The sequence below is a fragment of the Anabrus simplex genome, chromosome 1, assembly GCF_040414725.1.
Source record: "Anabrus simplex isolate iqAnaSimp1 chromosome 1, ASM4041472v1, whole genome shotgun sequence".
Classification (NCBI taxonomy): Eukaryota; Metazoa; Arthropoda; class Insecta; order Orthoptera; family Tettigoniidae; genus Anabrus; species Anabrus simplex.
In genome coordinates, this window is record NC_090265.1 from 692,888,150 (window position 1) to 692,900,811 (window position 12,662).

Here is a 12,662-nt window from a genome sequence, read left to right on the forward strand (position 1 = left end):
GTAAGCGAAGCTGAAATATATGGAAGTCGTGCCGTTGGCAGAAAGGATGATATTGATGAATCGTGTATTCGTGATTGGCGGAAGAAGGAAAAACTTCTAAAAAGTAACGGCGATTGCAGAGCATTCCGGGGGCAGAGTGCAACGTTTCCGGAAATTGAAGAACGACTCCACAAATTTGTGATAGAAAAATATGAGTTAGGATATGGTGTTTCTAGTGAAATGTGTCAATTGAAAGCACTAGAGATCTCAAAAGAACTCAAAACACAGGGTTTTACTGCAAGCCCCGGATGGATCCAAAACTTTTATCGGAGAAAGGAATTGTGCATTTGGAGACGTACGTCTATTTCACATCTTCCTGGGGCGTATGAAGAAAAATTAACGGCCTTTCAGCGTCACATTATTCATCTGAGGAAACAAAATTCTTGTTTGCTGTCGCAAATTGGGAATGCAGACCAGACAACTGTCTATTTTGAAATGCTGTTGGAAAATACAATGAATACGAAGGGTTCTAAAAGTGTAACCATCAAAACAGGTGGTAACGAAAAGCAATGATGCACTCCCTCCATATGTGGTTCTGAAGAGGAAAACGCTTCCAAAAGGAAACTTGCCGTCCGGTGTTATTGTTAGAACACGTGGGTCCAGCTGGAAGGACAGTGTGTTAGTTGAGGACTGGGTGAAGTGCGTTTGGCAACGTTAACTGGGAGCTTTGTTACAAAAACTAAACATGCTTGTGTTGGACAGTTACCAAGGACATACAACTGACACCTAAAAGATATGATGAGGAAAGGACAAACCGATCTTGCGATAATTCCCGGAGGACTGACTTCTATTCTACAGCCGTTGGATGTAGAGATGGGGAATCTGATCATTTAGAAGAACAGATTTGTTTGAAACGATTCACTAAAATGATTCGTTCATTCGATTACCACGTGACGGAGAGTCAAAAGCAAAACCACACTCAGATGAACCATTCCTGCTTGGAGGTTATAGTCGAAAAATGCTACACGACTAATACTTTGTAAACTTAAGTAGCTACCCTTCGACACTATACGACAATCGAATTTGAAATTTATGGTAGCTATGAACATTTTTGTGGCCATGTTCCACACGTTAGTTCAGAGTAGCTCACGAGAACGGGAACCTTGAAGTAAACTTTACCTAACATTTCGCAACGAGCTGGAAGTGACTTGAAACAACGTGAAAATTTCTCATTAAAAAAAAAATATATATATATTTCATGTAAGGTTAGTTTAGGAGTATCTGACTTGTGAACCGAACTGTTAGTTCAGGTTAAATAAAAAATAACAGAGTCGTTCCCACAAGTTGTCATTGATTAAAAAATGGTGGATACCCGATTTGCCGACATGAATCAGAACAAACGAGGAACCAAGGAACGAGTTGCGGCTGCCATCTCTTGATTCACCTTTTGATTCACAAGCGAGTCGATTCATTTCGTTCACTGAATCATGATTCAATCGTTCAGTGCAATGATTCGTTCATTATGAATCACTCGTTCAGAATCTCCCCATCTCTAGTTAGATGTGTGCGTGAACTGGCCTTTCAAAACTGCAATGAAACAGTTGTACACCAAATGGATGTCTGATGGTGATCACGCATTAACACCAACCAGACAAGTGAAGAGGTCTGAAGTGGGACTAATATGCAGCTAGATCAAGACCACATGGGCGCGCATTCCCAACGATCTAGTGTCCAAAAGCTCTAAGAAATGTGGAATTTCAAATTCAGTGGACGGTAGTGGGAATGACTATTTGTGGAAAGATGCCAGCGACGAAAGTACCTATGGAGAATTGTGAATGATCTGAGTATTGACCGATTTTATTTACGTACTGTATATGGACTCCAACATAATATAATTCTGAAATAAGGTCAACAATAATCACGAAAATAAAGTACTATATAGGTCTAATCTATAAAAAAATAGAATATTCTAACCTGTTTGATTTTTCATTCCCTTGCTTATTTATTTCCAGGCATTCTCTCTTACATTGTTGTTGCAATAATACTTATGGGTCTTGTCGTAGACGAAATTAAATTTTGGAACTAAACTGATAAGATTTTCCGTGTCCATTATTAGTTAGGTGAATAAACTATTATGAAACAAAGAAACTTCCATGCAGGAAACAGCCGACTTGCCAGCTGATACATATTATGCCGCCAAACAGCCGGCCGAAAACTCTCGATCATCAATGAAGTTGAACAAAAGTTGATAACCAGCTGGGTGCTGGGGGGAGGGGGCCTGACACACAGCCACACGCACACAGAAGCATTGCGATACCACGTGTTGGCATAAAATTGAAAGTAATTTTTATTTTTACCTTTATATGAGCTAAACATTTTATTATCGTGTCACTCTTAATTATTATATCACATTATTGGAACGTAGCACAAGGATGAGGAGACATGAAATAAAATTCTCGTGGGGAAATAAACTTTTTACATTTAGATGTGCTAGTGTTGCTACTGCACCTTTATTACTTGCATGTAATACCCCAATACTTTCCCATGCACTCATTTTGGCAACTTCGAACCTGCGTTTCTTTTCTTCATTACCTATAGCATGAAGAGGATTAAAGCAGGAAAATAATCTCAATACCGGCTTGTCCATGCGGTACCTGCGAAAGAGGCAGAAACTACGCCCGTTGCCGTGACAACCAGTAGGAATGCAGGGGCGTTATAGGCCTATGAATCCTATGAGTAAGTTCTAAAAATCTCTAAGAATAAGTAGCCGGATTTCCCATTTGCTACCGTTAAGGGGGTAGACCTAGCTTAACACGAGGAAAATAGGCCAATATTCATTCGATTGTTGTATATGCTACAAACGTTGTTGACAAACGCTGCACATACCCCAGGATTGACATGCTTAAGAGCAATCAGAAGCAACTTCAATAATATCAAAATTCTAATTATAACATTTTAAAATAAAATGTTCAAACTTTCCCACCTTTTTAACAATATATCATTTTTTCCTTCATAACTCTCTTACTGATTCACAGATAATTATGATTTTTTCAGAGTTTCCTCCCATAATATTGTACTACAATCTGTACCTCATTCAGATCAATAGGATTTAAATTTGATTTTTCATAACATTTTTATTTAAAAAGCTATTAACATTTTCTGGTGCTCGGAATAAAAACGCGGCAAAAAATCCAAATCACAGTCTGTGTTAATGATTGAGGTTCATTTTGTAGCTGGAGTTTTGATACACACTTTAAAAAAGGAAAAGTACGAAAATTCTTATAAACTTGGAATTTATAAGGGAAACAGTGATATACTGTTAAAAAGGCGGAAAATTTTGAATATTTTATTTTAAAATTAAAATTATTAAAATTCTGACATTATTGAAGTTGCTTCTGGTTGCCAGGAAGCATGCCAGTACTGGGTTATGTGCAGCAATTGTCAACAACAATAATTGTAGCATATTTAACAACCGAATGAATATTAACCTACTTTTTTCCTTTGTTAAGCTGGGTCTCCCCCTTAACATGAAGCAGGTGTCGGGGGTGAGGGGTGAGGAATATAGAAAGCACATGCCAACGAACTGTAGTACACGTCGTCTTTTTGTCTTGTAAGCCTAAGCTACGGATTGCCAAGTGTAGTGTAGCATCGTAATTAGGGTGAATTGGAGTCAGTGAAGTTAGTTGTATTTGTAATATCAACGTACAAACGTTTTAAGTGAAAATGAGCGGAACTCAGAGGAAAGTGATCAAGCAAATGGCACTAACAATTATAGACCAACTGGAGATTATAAGGATAGTGGAGTCATCTACACTTTCCCGTGTTGCTTTGGCGAAGGAGCTGGGGACGCCGCCATCTAATTTGAACAGCATTATAGCAAAGAAAGAAGAGATCTTGGCTTCTGCAGGGAATACTTCAGCAAATTGCAAGATAAATCTGGAAAGTATGATGAAGTAGAACAAGCTCTGCTAATATGGTTTAAACAGCAGCGAAGTTTAAACATACGCCTGAGCGGGACTATTGTGAAGGAGAAAGCTGAAGAAATTCTATGGAATTTAAAGGTACCTTTTACTGCATCGAACGGGTGGCCGACCCGCTTTAAAAATTGAGCTGGTATCGTTTATAAAACAATTTGTGGCGAAGCAGAGAGTGTAAGTGTGGAGGAATGGGGAGCGTGGAAGGAAACAGTTCTGCCTGCTAAAATAAGCAGTTACAAACCTTGCAACGTTTTAAATCTTGATGAATTCACACTTTTTAACCAGCTTATCCCGGATAAATCTCTAGTTTTGAAGGGAGAATCTTGCCACGGGAGAAAATTAAGTAAATTGCGAGTTACGGTTTTGGTTGGGGCTAATATGGAAGGAATTGAAAAACTACCTCTACTGATGATATGGAAGTCTAGGAAGCCACATTGTTTCAAAAATGTCAAGACTTCACCGTGAAGTATACACCAATAACAAATCAGCCTGGATGACAAGTTCCCTGTTTGAAGAGTGTATGCAGGCATTAGATGCCAAAATGGGAAGCCAGAACAGGAAGATTGTGGTGTTTATGGACCACTGCCCCGTTTACCCCAAGGAGTGGCCCCATTTAAGGAACGCCAAGGTAGAATTTTTTCCACTGAATACTACATCGGTACTACAGCTCACGAACCAAGCAATCATTAAGGTATTAAACAAGAGGTACCGAAAATCAGTTGTGCGCCTTATGGTGCTACACATGGAAGCAGGCAAACCCATCTCCATAACCATCTCTTTCGGACACAATGCATTTCATTGCCATATCATGGGATTCAGTGGAGCCTGTAATAATAGCAAATTGCTTCAAGAAAGCAGGCTTCGGTGATGGTACCAACAGCATTGTTATGGAAGTTAGTGATGAGCCAGGGTGCTGGAAAATTATACAGGACAAGATGGAGATTACCAGTAGTTTTGACGACTTCACTGCCATTGATGATATGCTAATCACTTGCGAGGAGCAGACCATCGATGAGATCTGGAAGGAAATTCAGGCAGATGAGGAGTTTGAAGAAGAAGAAGAAGAAGAAGAAGAAGAAGAAGAAGCTGAGGAAGAGAATCCCCCAAGACCATCTTGCAGTGAGGCAAGCATCTGCCTTGAAAAACTGAGGCAGTTTATGGAAGGTTCAATCAGTGTGCCTCAGAACACATAGAAGGCAATGTGGGAAATGGAGAGGTTTATACTTCAAGAAAGCAGTAAAAACCTGAAACAGTCAACCCTGAACAATTTCTTTTCCAAGTAGGAGCCTAGACTTTTGTGTTTGGAAATGTATTTAATGTCTAGTACAATATGAAATTTACATAATGTACGGTTACCATCTACCGTTTTAATGTTCTTAGTATTTCTTATCTCTTCTCCAAGGTTTTATATTGTATGTTCCCTTCTCTTATCAAGCATTTTTATAATACAGTACCGCACACTTGTCTTCTAGTAGACAAGAAGTCTGATAGAATTCTGCGTTATTACAACCACCCACCCCCCGGCGCAACAGTCGCGAAGGACCTTGGCCTAGCAAGCGACTGCTGCTCAGCCCGAAGGCCTGAAGATTACGAGGTGTCGTGTGGTCAGCACGACAAATACTCACGGCCGTTATTCTTGGCTCTCTAGACCGGGGCTGCCATCTCACTGTCAGACAGCTCCTCAATTGTAATCACGTAGGTTGAGTGGACCTCGAACCAGCCCTCAGATACAGGTAAAATTCCCCAACCCGGCCATGAATTGAACCCGGGGCCTCCGTGTAAGAGGCAGGCACACTACCCCTACACTATGGGGCCGGCTCCTGCGTTATTGCGCACGAAGTGAAATCCAAGACAACGCAGATTTCCATGGAATCATTCAGCTCACGGTCAGCCGAATTATTTATGATGTCTCAGTTGTCATCGCTAGACTCTCATCTTACTACTACGTCATAAGTGTCCGGGCATGGGATGGAAACTTTTACCCAAGCAGTCAAGATAATTATTATCCAAGGGTATTAAAGTTTTATTTTATAAACTTGTCAGTAATGTAATGTAAAATCATCAATAACTGGGAAGAAATATTAACCTAATTACCGTATGTTTAAAAGAAATTGAAAAAATGAATGTTTGTTACCGACGTCTCGGAACACGGTCAACTACAGTAGATCTACACCGCGCTAGCTAGAGCGATGTATGAAGACGTCCGTGCTCTGGTTTGCGAGCTTTGCGCAAGCGCACTAGTGTGTCGCAACCAACGAGCTCAATTGATAAATTGCTGCATGCTTCCTTGCAGCCTAACAGTATTGGCTGCTCTGGAATAGACAGATCACAGATGCATTTATTTGTTTGTGACTGACGTGATTACTGTAGACATGTGTGCGTGAGAATTTTTTAAAATTTGTGTTTAGGGTGTTTGTAGAATGAATTTGTTTTAATAGTGAACAATTATGGAAAGTCATTTATATTGCAAAACATTAACGATTATGGGTAAATATAGAAACTATTCTGCTAGCTTCAAGGTAAGCATAATTGCCTTCGCTGAACAGCATGGGAACAGAGCTGCAGAAAGAAAATTTTCAGTGAGTGAAAAGTTGGTGCGCGACTGGCAGAAATTAAAAAACAAGCTAAAAAGCACAAACCCTTCTAGACGCGCGTTTAGAGGTCCTAAAACAGGGAAGTTTCCTATAATTGACAAAGAAGTGTTTATGTACGTCAATGAAATACGTAGCAATGGCTGCAGTCTATCATATGAAATGATACAAATTAAGGGACGGGAGGTAGCGCGCAAACACTACATACCGGTAACTCAGTTTAAGGCAAGTCGTGGGTGGATTAATGGGTTCATGCGACGACACAATCTGTCAGTGCGAAGGAGAACAACACTAAGCCAAAAGTTGCCTGCTGATTACACGGACAAGATTGTAAATTTTCACCGATTTGTCATATGTTTGCGCAGGGAAGTTTCGTACTTGCTTTCTCAAATCAGTAATGCCAATCAGACTACAATCTTTTTTGCTATGCCTCGCAACAGCACTATTGCGCTAACAGGATCACGGAGTGTATTAATGAAAACCAGCGGTAGTGAGAAGATGCGATGCACAGCAATGCTAGCCATTACAGCTGACGGAAGAAAGTTGCCGCCTTACACAATTTTCAAGAGGAAAACGATGCCTAAGAATATACAGATTCCCCGTGGAATTCATGTACGAGTGCAACCAAAGGGTTGGATGGACATAGAACTCATGCTGCACTGAATGAACGTGAAGCAACTTCTCAGTAAAAATAAGACACGACAGTCATACCTGGTGGCCTAACATCTGCTTTGCAGCCAATAGACGTATGTATTAATTAACCCTTTAAAGACCACTTACGTCGATTTTACGAGTGGATGATGAGCAGCGATCAGCAATTGGCGCCCGCTGGAAATATCAGGTGTCCACCCGGGGACTTGTTATGCTCGTAGGTGATGAAGAGTTGGGATCTTATACCACCTGAACTAGTCTCCAAGAGCTTCAAAAGGACTGGGATTTCGAATGCACTAGATGGATCCGAAGATGATGCAGTGTGGCAGAGAGACGAAGAATCTGATACTGGTATTAACAGCGGCGAGGATGGCGCATCAGATACTGAAACCTGCGATAGTGACACAGAAGATTTGGAATAAATTGTGTACCGGTAAGTCCGTATTTCACAACAAAGCGATAATTTTTTGCAAGTGTAATATTTTAACTTTAATACTCAAATTAATGACAATTAACCCAATACGTTCATTTATATTTTCAGACTGGAAAAACGTTCGCCGAATTGTTGCGAATAATTATGAATTTTGTTTTAGACTATTTTAATTATTTTGATGTATAAACGCGAGTATTACGAGCATCTTAAATTTGTGTCAAATACAATTTAGGTATAAATAAATTTTTTGAGAAATACAAATACTGGTATTAAAAATTCTTCGTTTAATGGTCGCACCCTACTATTTTTTGAAAAATTTTTATATAAAAAGTGCAATGATTATGCCGGGAAATACAGTATGTTCGATTTCGATTATTTTACTTTATCACCAAAAATATATGTCATGATAATCTAATATTTATATTGTGGCTTTCTTTTAGCAGCTTTTATATATCAGCCTATTTAGGTATTGTTCACAAACAAGGAAATCTGTTGGCTGTGTGTACCACATGTATTTCGAAGTACAGAATAAGTTTTAGGGCATTATCCCTTGGGTTCCCCCCCTCGCCCCTCCTTGAAAAACTTAACAGAGTTTCACTGCATAATATTGCAGGTACCATGACTATGATCATAACAACAGGTCACACAGAAAAAAGAAAAATGCTTCCCATATTCTATTACATGGGATAATTTCAAAGAGAAAATCAACAGGAATAATCTGAAACAACCCACATATTCTTCAGACTAGTACAAGAGCTCATCAAGTTCAGTAATACTGATATAAAAGGACAATCCAAGATGAACTTCAACGAGTTCTCCAGAACTTTCTCTACCGCTAAGGATTGAGCTTGAATGCAAGTGGGCACTATTTTTAATAACTGTAGTACCGTACTGTTAAGAAAAAACCAATAGCCAGAGTCGCTATGAGCAATCCTCAAGAAATGAATGAAACTTTCCAGCGTCGCTCTGAGAAACGTTTCGTTTCTTTATTGTTTGATAAGCTTCTAGACCAAAAATGGCTCTTAATCTTGGCACGACCATTAAGGGAGTTCAAGCTACCATGTCCTTACAACATTCTCTGGTTTGATGTCCATCAATAATCGAGCGATGTTTGAAGTTCCCTGACTTGTTTACGGGCAACTCGTAAAAGCATGGCGTCAAAGTGTAAGAAGAGTTGTGTAATAATAATGTTATTTGATTTACGTCCCACTAACTACTTTTACGGTCTTCGGAGACGCCGAGGTGCCGTAATTTTGTCCCGCAGGAGTACTTTTACGTGCCAGTAAATCTACCGACACAAGGCTGTCGTATCTGAGCACCTTCAAATACCACCGGACTGAGCCAGGATCGAACCTGCCAAGTTGGGGTTAGAAGACCAGCGCCTTACCCATCTGAGCCACTCAGCCCAGCAAAGAGTTGTGTAAGAGAGGACAAAATTAAAGAACTAATGAGTCCAGGAAATGTTGTGGAGCCTGTGCGGGATTGTCCTGGTCAATATTCCTTTCCTCACTGTCACTATCAGTTAGCAACATTACCACCATCACTTGCTTGGTTATATAGTCACATTCTGAGCAGGTAATTCATTGTTCGTTCGTAATCTGTTTAGCCTCCATGGTCGGTTTTTCCCTCGGACTTAGCAAGGGATCCCACCTCTACCGCCTCAAGGGCAGTGCCCTGGAGATTCAGACTCTGGGTCAGGGGATACAACTGGGGAGGATGGCCAGTACCTCACCCAGGCGGCCTCACCCGCTATGCTGAACAGGAGCCTCGTGTGGGGATGGGAAGTGTGGAAGGGATAGACAAGGAAGAGGGAAGGGAGCGGCCGTGGCCTTAAGTTAGGTACCATCCCTGCATTTGCCTGGAGGAGAAGTGGGAAACCACGGAAAACCACTTCCAGGATGGCCGAGGAGGGAATCGAACCCCCCTCTACTCAGTTGACCTCCCGAGGCTGAATGGACCCCTTTCCAGCCCTCGTACCACATTTCAAATTTCGTGGCAGAGCCGGGAATCGAACCCAGGCCTCAGGGGGTGGCAGCTAATCACACTAACCACTACACCACAGAGGCGGACAGGTAATTCAATGTATGGGGTGAAATCGGCACTTCATTTGTCAACCAAGATTGATTTGTTTTCACTGTCATCATTTAATTGTTTACTTGTGTGATTGCCATTGCTGATATTTTTTTAATATGCTAAGATTTTAGAATTTAAGATTTTTCACACCCCTGCAGATATTTTTAGAAAAAACAAAATGCATTTCTTGGTTCTTGTATTATGTATGTGTGCCCTCCAGTGTTTTTTACTCCATTAGTAAGCATGTGGTAATAGGAATTACCAAATTTTCCAAGTTTAATTTTCCTTAATAAATTATTTTAATTAACATGAGGAATACATTTCATTATGATCTGAAAGTTATCCTGAATTTATATAACTATGTTTTGCATAATCTGATTAAGTTTTGCTTTCATATCTTTAAAAATAGAGGAGTTGCATTCTTTATTCTGAAAGCCTACATTTTCTATTAAAACAGCCTGGCACTTTTAGACCTCAGTTTTACATTTTCGCCTGGCTCTATAAGGGTTAACTTGGTCGTTACTCCACATCGCAATACAGTTTTCCTCCACAAATTTATGTTCACTGTCATTTAAATAAGCTCAGTTACTTTTAATATTTTGTCCAGCCCACAACATTAATTTGTTTCAAACTACTTGCTGGCTACAGAATGAGAAGGGGTATAATATTAATAGAATCTGCTAGTCTCAGCGGGACACTTGAATGCCTGAACCAGCCATTTTCATGCCCGGCCCCCTTAACATGTATCACTTACTCCTGAACTATAAAAGTTAGAAACATGATACTTTGTGCTTACCTCTAGTAGATATTAAGGGTGTGATATCTGGTGTCACAGGTTCTAGGTGGAGAGGAACACCACACTTATTGCAGTACAATATTGTTTCACTTCTAACTTTGTTTTTTGTGCACACACTACACTTTCTTGAGGGAGTGCCCTTACTTTTTACAGGGGGAAAATTAACAAGAACATGCTGCTTCATTTTTCCATCAAGCCGGAAAATTGAGTTCTTTGTTGGTGCTCGTCGTGGGGATGGGGATTTACAGGTGTTCATATTTTGATGAATACGCTTCAGAAGGAACTGGAGATACTGACTGAATTATTTGCGTATCTTGTATCGGATATCTACAGACTGTTTGCATGAACAACAGAAATGAGAGGAGTTTGTTTCTAGTGTTCTTTTGATTAAGCCTAAATGCACTAAAGAGGGCAGATTGTAACATGAAAAAGAAAACCTTTTAGGGCCATTTAACTGTTTTTCTAATGAATGGATACATTGCAAGATACTGATCAGCAATATCCACTCCATGCATGTGTAGCTCATAATCAACAATACATTCCGGCTTCATTGCAGGTTTTCTGCCATTTCTGTTGAATGCATTGTTGAAATCATTGTTATGACCCTCTTGTCCACCCATGAAAGAAGAACCACCTCGCCATCTCTAATAAAAGTCATTTCTCCCCTCTTCAGACTTTTCTGTCGTTCCCCGACTTCTTTAGGACCGCCCCCCCCCCCCCCCCCGTTTTGCCGTATTGTTCCACAAACAGTAGTGTTGTGTTCACGCAACTCCTTAACTAAACCTACACCGTTATAGAAATTATCCATATATACTGCGTACCCCTAGTCAAGGTAGGGATACAGTAATTCCAACACTGTGTCTCTGAGTGAAATTATACTTCCATCATAAATTTTCAGAATTCAAATTTATCCTGAACTAGACTCGCACACCATCCTGACTAAAATGCCGTACTTAGAAAGTTTTCCAGGATTGTAGACTCGAAATTTCGAACGCCCTCGCCAAGCTAGCATCCCCTCATCCAATGCAATCTTTTTGCCTGGAGTGAATAGGTTGAAAATTTATTGCTCAATATTTCCAAAATAGGTCTAATTTTATAAAGCCTATCTGTACTATCGGCATAATGATTACTGTCACTGAAGTGAAGAAATGAAAGAATATGAAGGAAGCGTGTTCGGGACATTGTTTTAGAAAATATTCGGAGTCTGAAAAACATGGTCTTTGATCCCGTACATTTTTTTACCAGGCTCTTGGACTATACCTGTGCCGCACCTATCACTTGACTCACGTGTAGATTCGTCTGCTCACACCCATACTGACGAAATTCGTCATTCATGAAAATACTCACGTAACTCATAATATCCTGCTCATTTTCTATTTGAACGTTTAGACCTGAATTCCCTGTAAATGGTGGAACAGGTGGACAATAACTAGGATGATATGTATCAGGCAGTTCACTTTCCTCTATAGGTCTATCACATTCGGGAATCGGAATTTCCTTGTCATTCTCACTTTCACTATCTGAGCCTATTTCATCACCAGAATCATCATTGTGACCAATATCTAACAATTCTTCTCCCGTAAGAAACTTTGTTTCATAAACCATTATACTACACTCGGTAAGAACGACACGCACTGTATTGGAATCTCAAGTACCGACTTGACGCACGAGGAAGTGCTGAGATTTTCCCGCTAAAACAGCTGAGATAAACATGAGCCCACTCAACGTGAGGGTTATCTCAACAAGGTCGACCAACTTCCTGTTACAACCAGTAACGCTGACTAAGATGTAAGAATACATAGATGACAAATATAAACAGCATTGCTTCGCGCGGAACATTAAATGTCTTACGCCGTCCACGGTCTGCAATGAGTTAACATCTGCAAAGACTGAACCCCTCATTTTTTCCACAAGGTCAAAAAACTAGTTACCTGCAATCCCAGCGTACTGTTCTCCAAGTGCTTGAGCCCATAGAAGGCATCTCCAATCAAACAGGCTTGTTTTGCCATTGTCCGGGCACAGTCGGAAGTTCCGCAAGAATGTCTGAGTGGCTACAGTAGCAGCATCACTTGGTATGAGGTATTGTTGATGTAGAATAGATGCCAACTGTAAGAAATTCAAAATTATCCTTGTAGTAAATGTTATACAAGCATTCCATCCGC

General features: G+C 40.2%; 1 protein-coding gene across 3 annotated transcripts in view; it reads right to left on the bottom strand.

Annotated features, from left to right (window-relative positions):
• Window positions 1–12,476: 12,476 nt before the first annotated feature.
• Window positions 12,477–12,662, bottom strand: part of Neurochondrin (neurochondrin) — a 35,688-nt gene continuing 35,502 nt past the window's right edge. For 2 of the 3 annotated variants that reach the window (XR_010858531.1, XM_067135956.2), the window contains exon 3: window positions 12,477–12,606. The gene's annotated coding sequence lies outside the window, so the exon portion shown is untranslated. The remainder of the gene's footprint in view (window positions 12,607–12,662) is intronic. The other variant, XM_067135957.2, reaches the window with a different exon arrangement.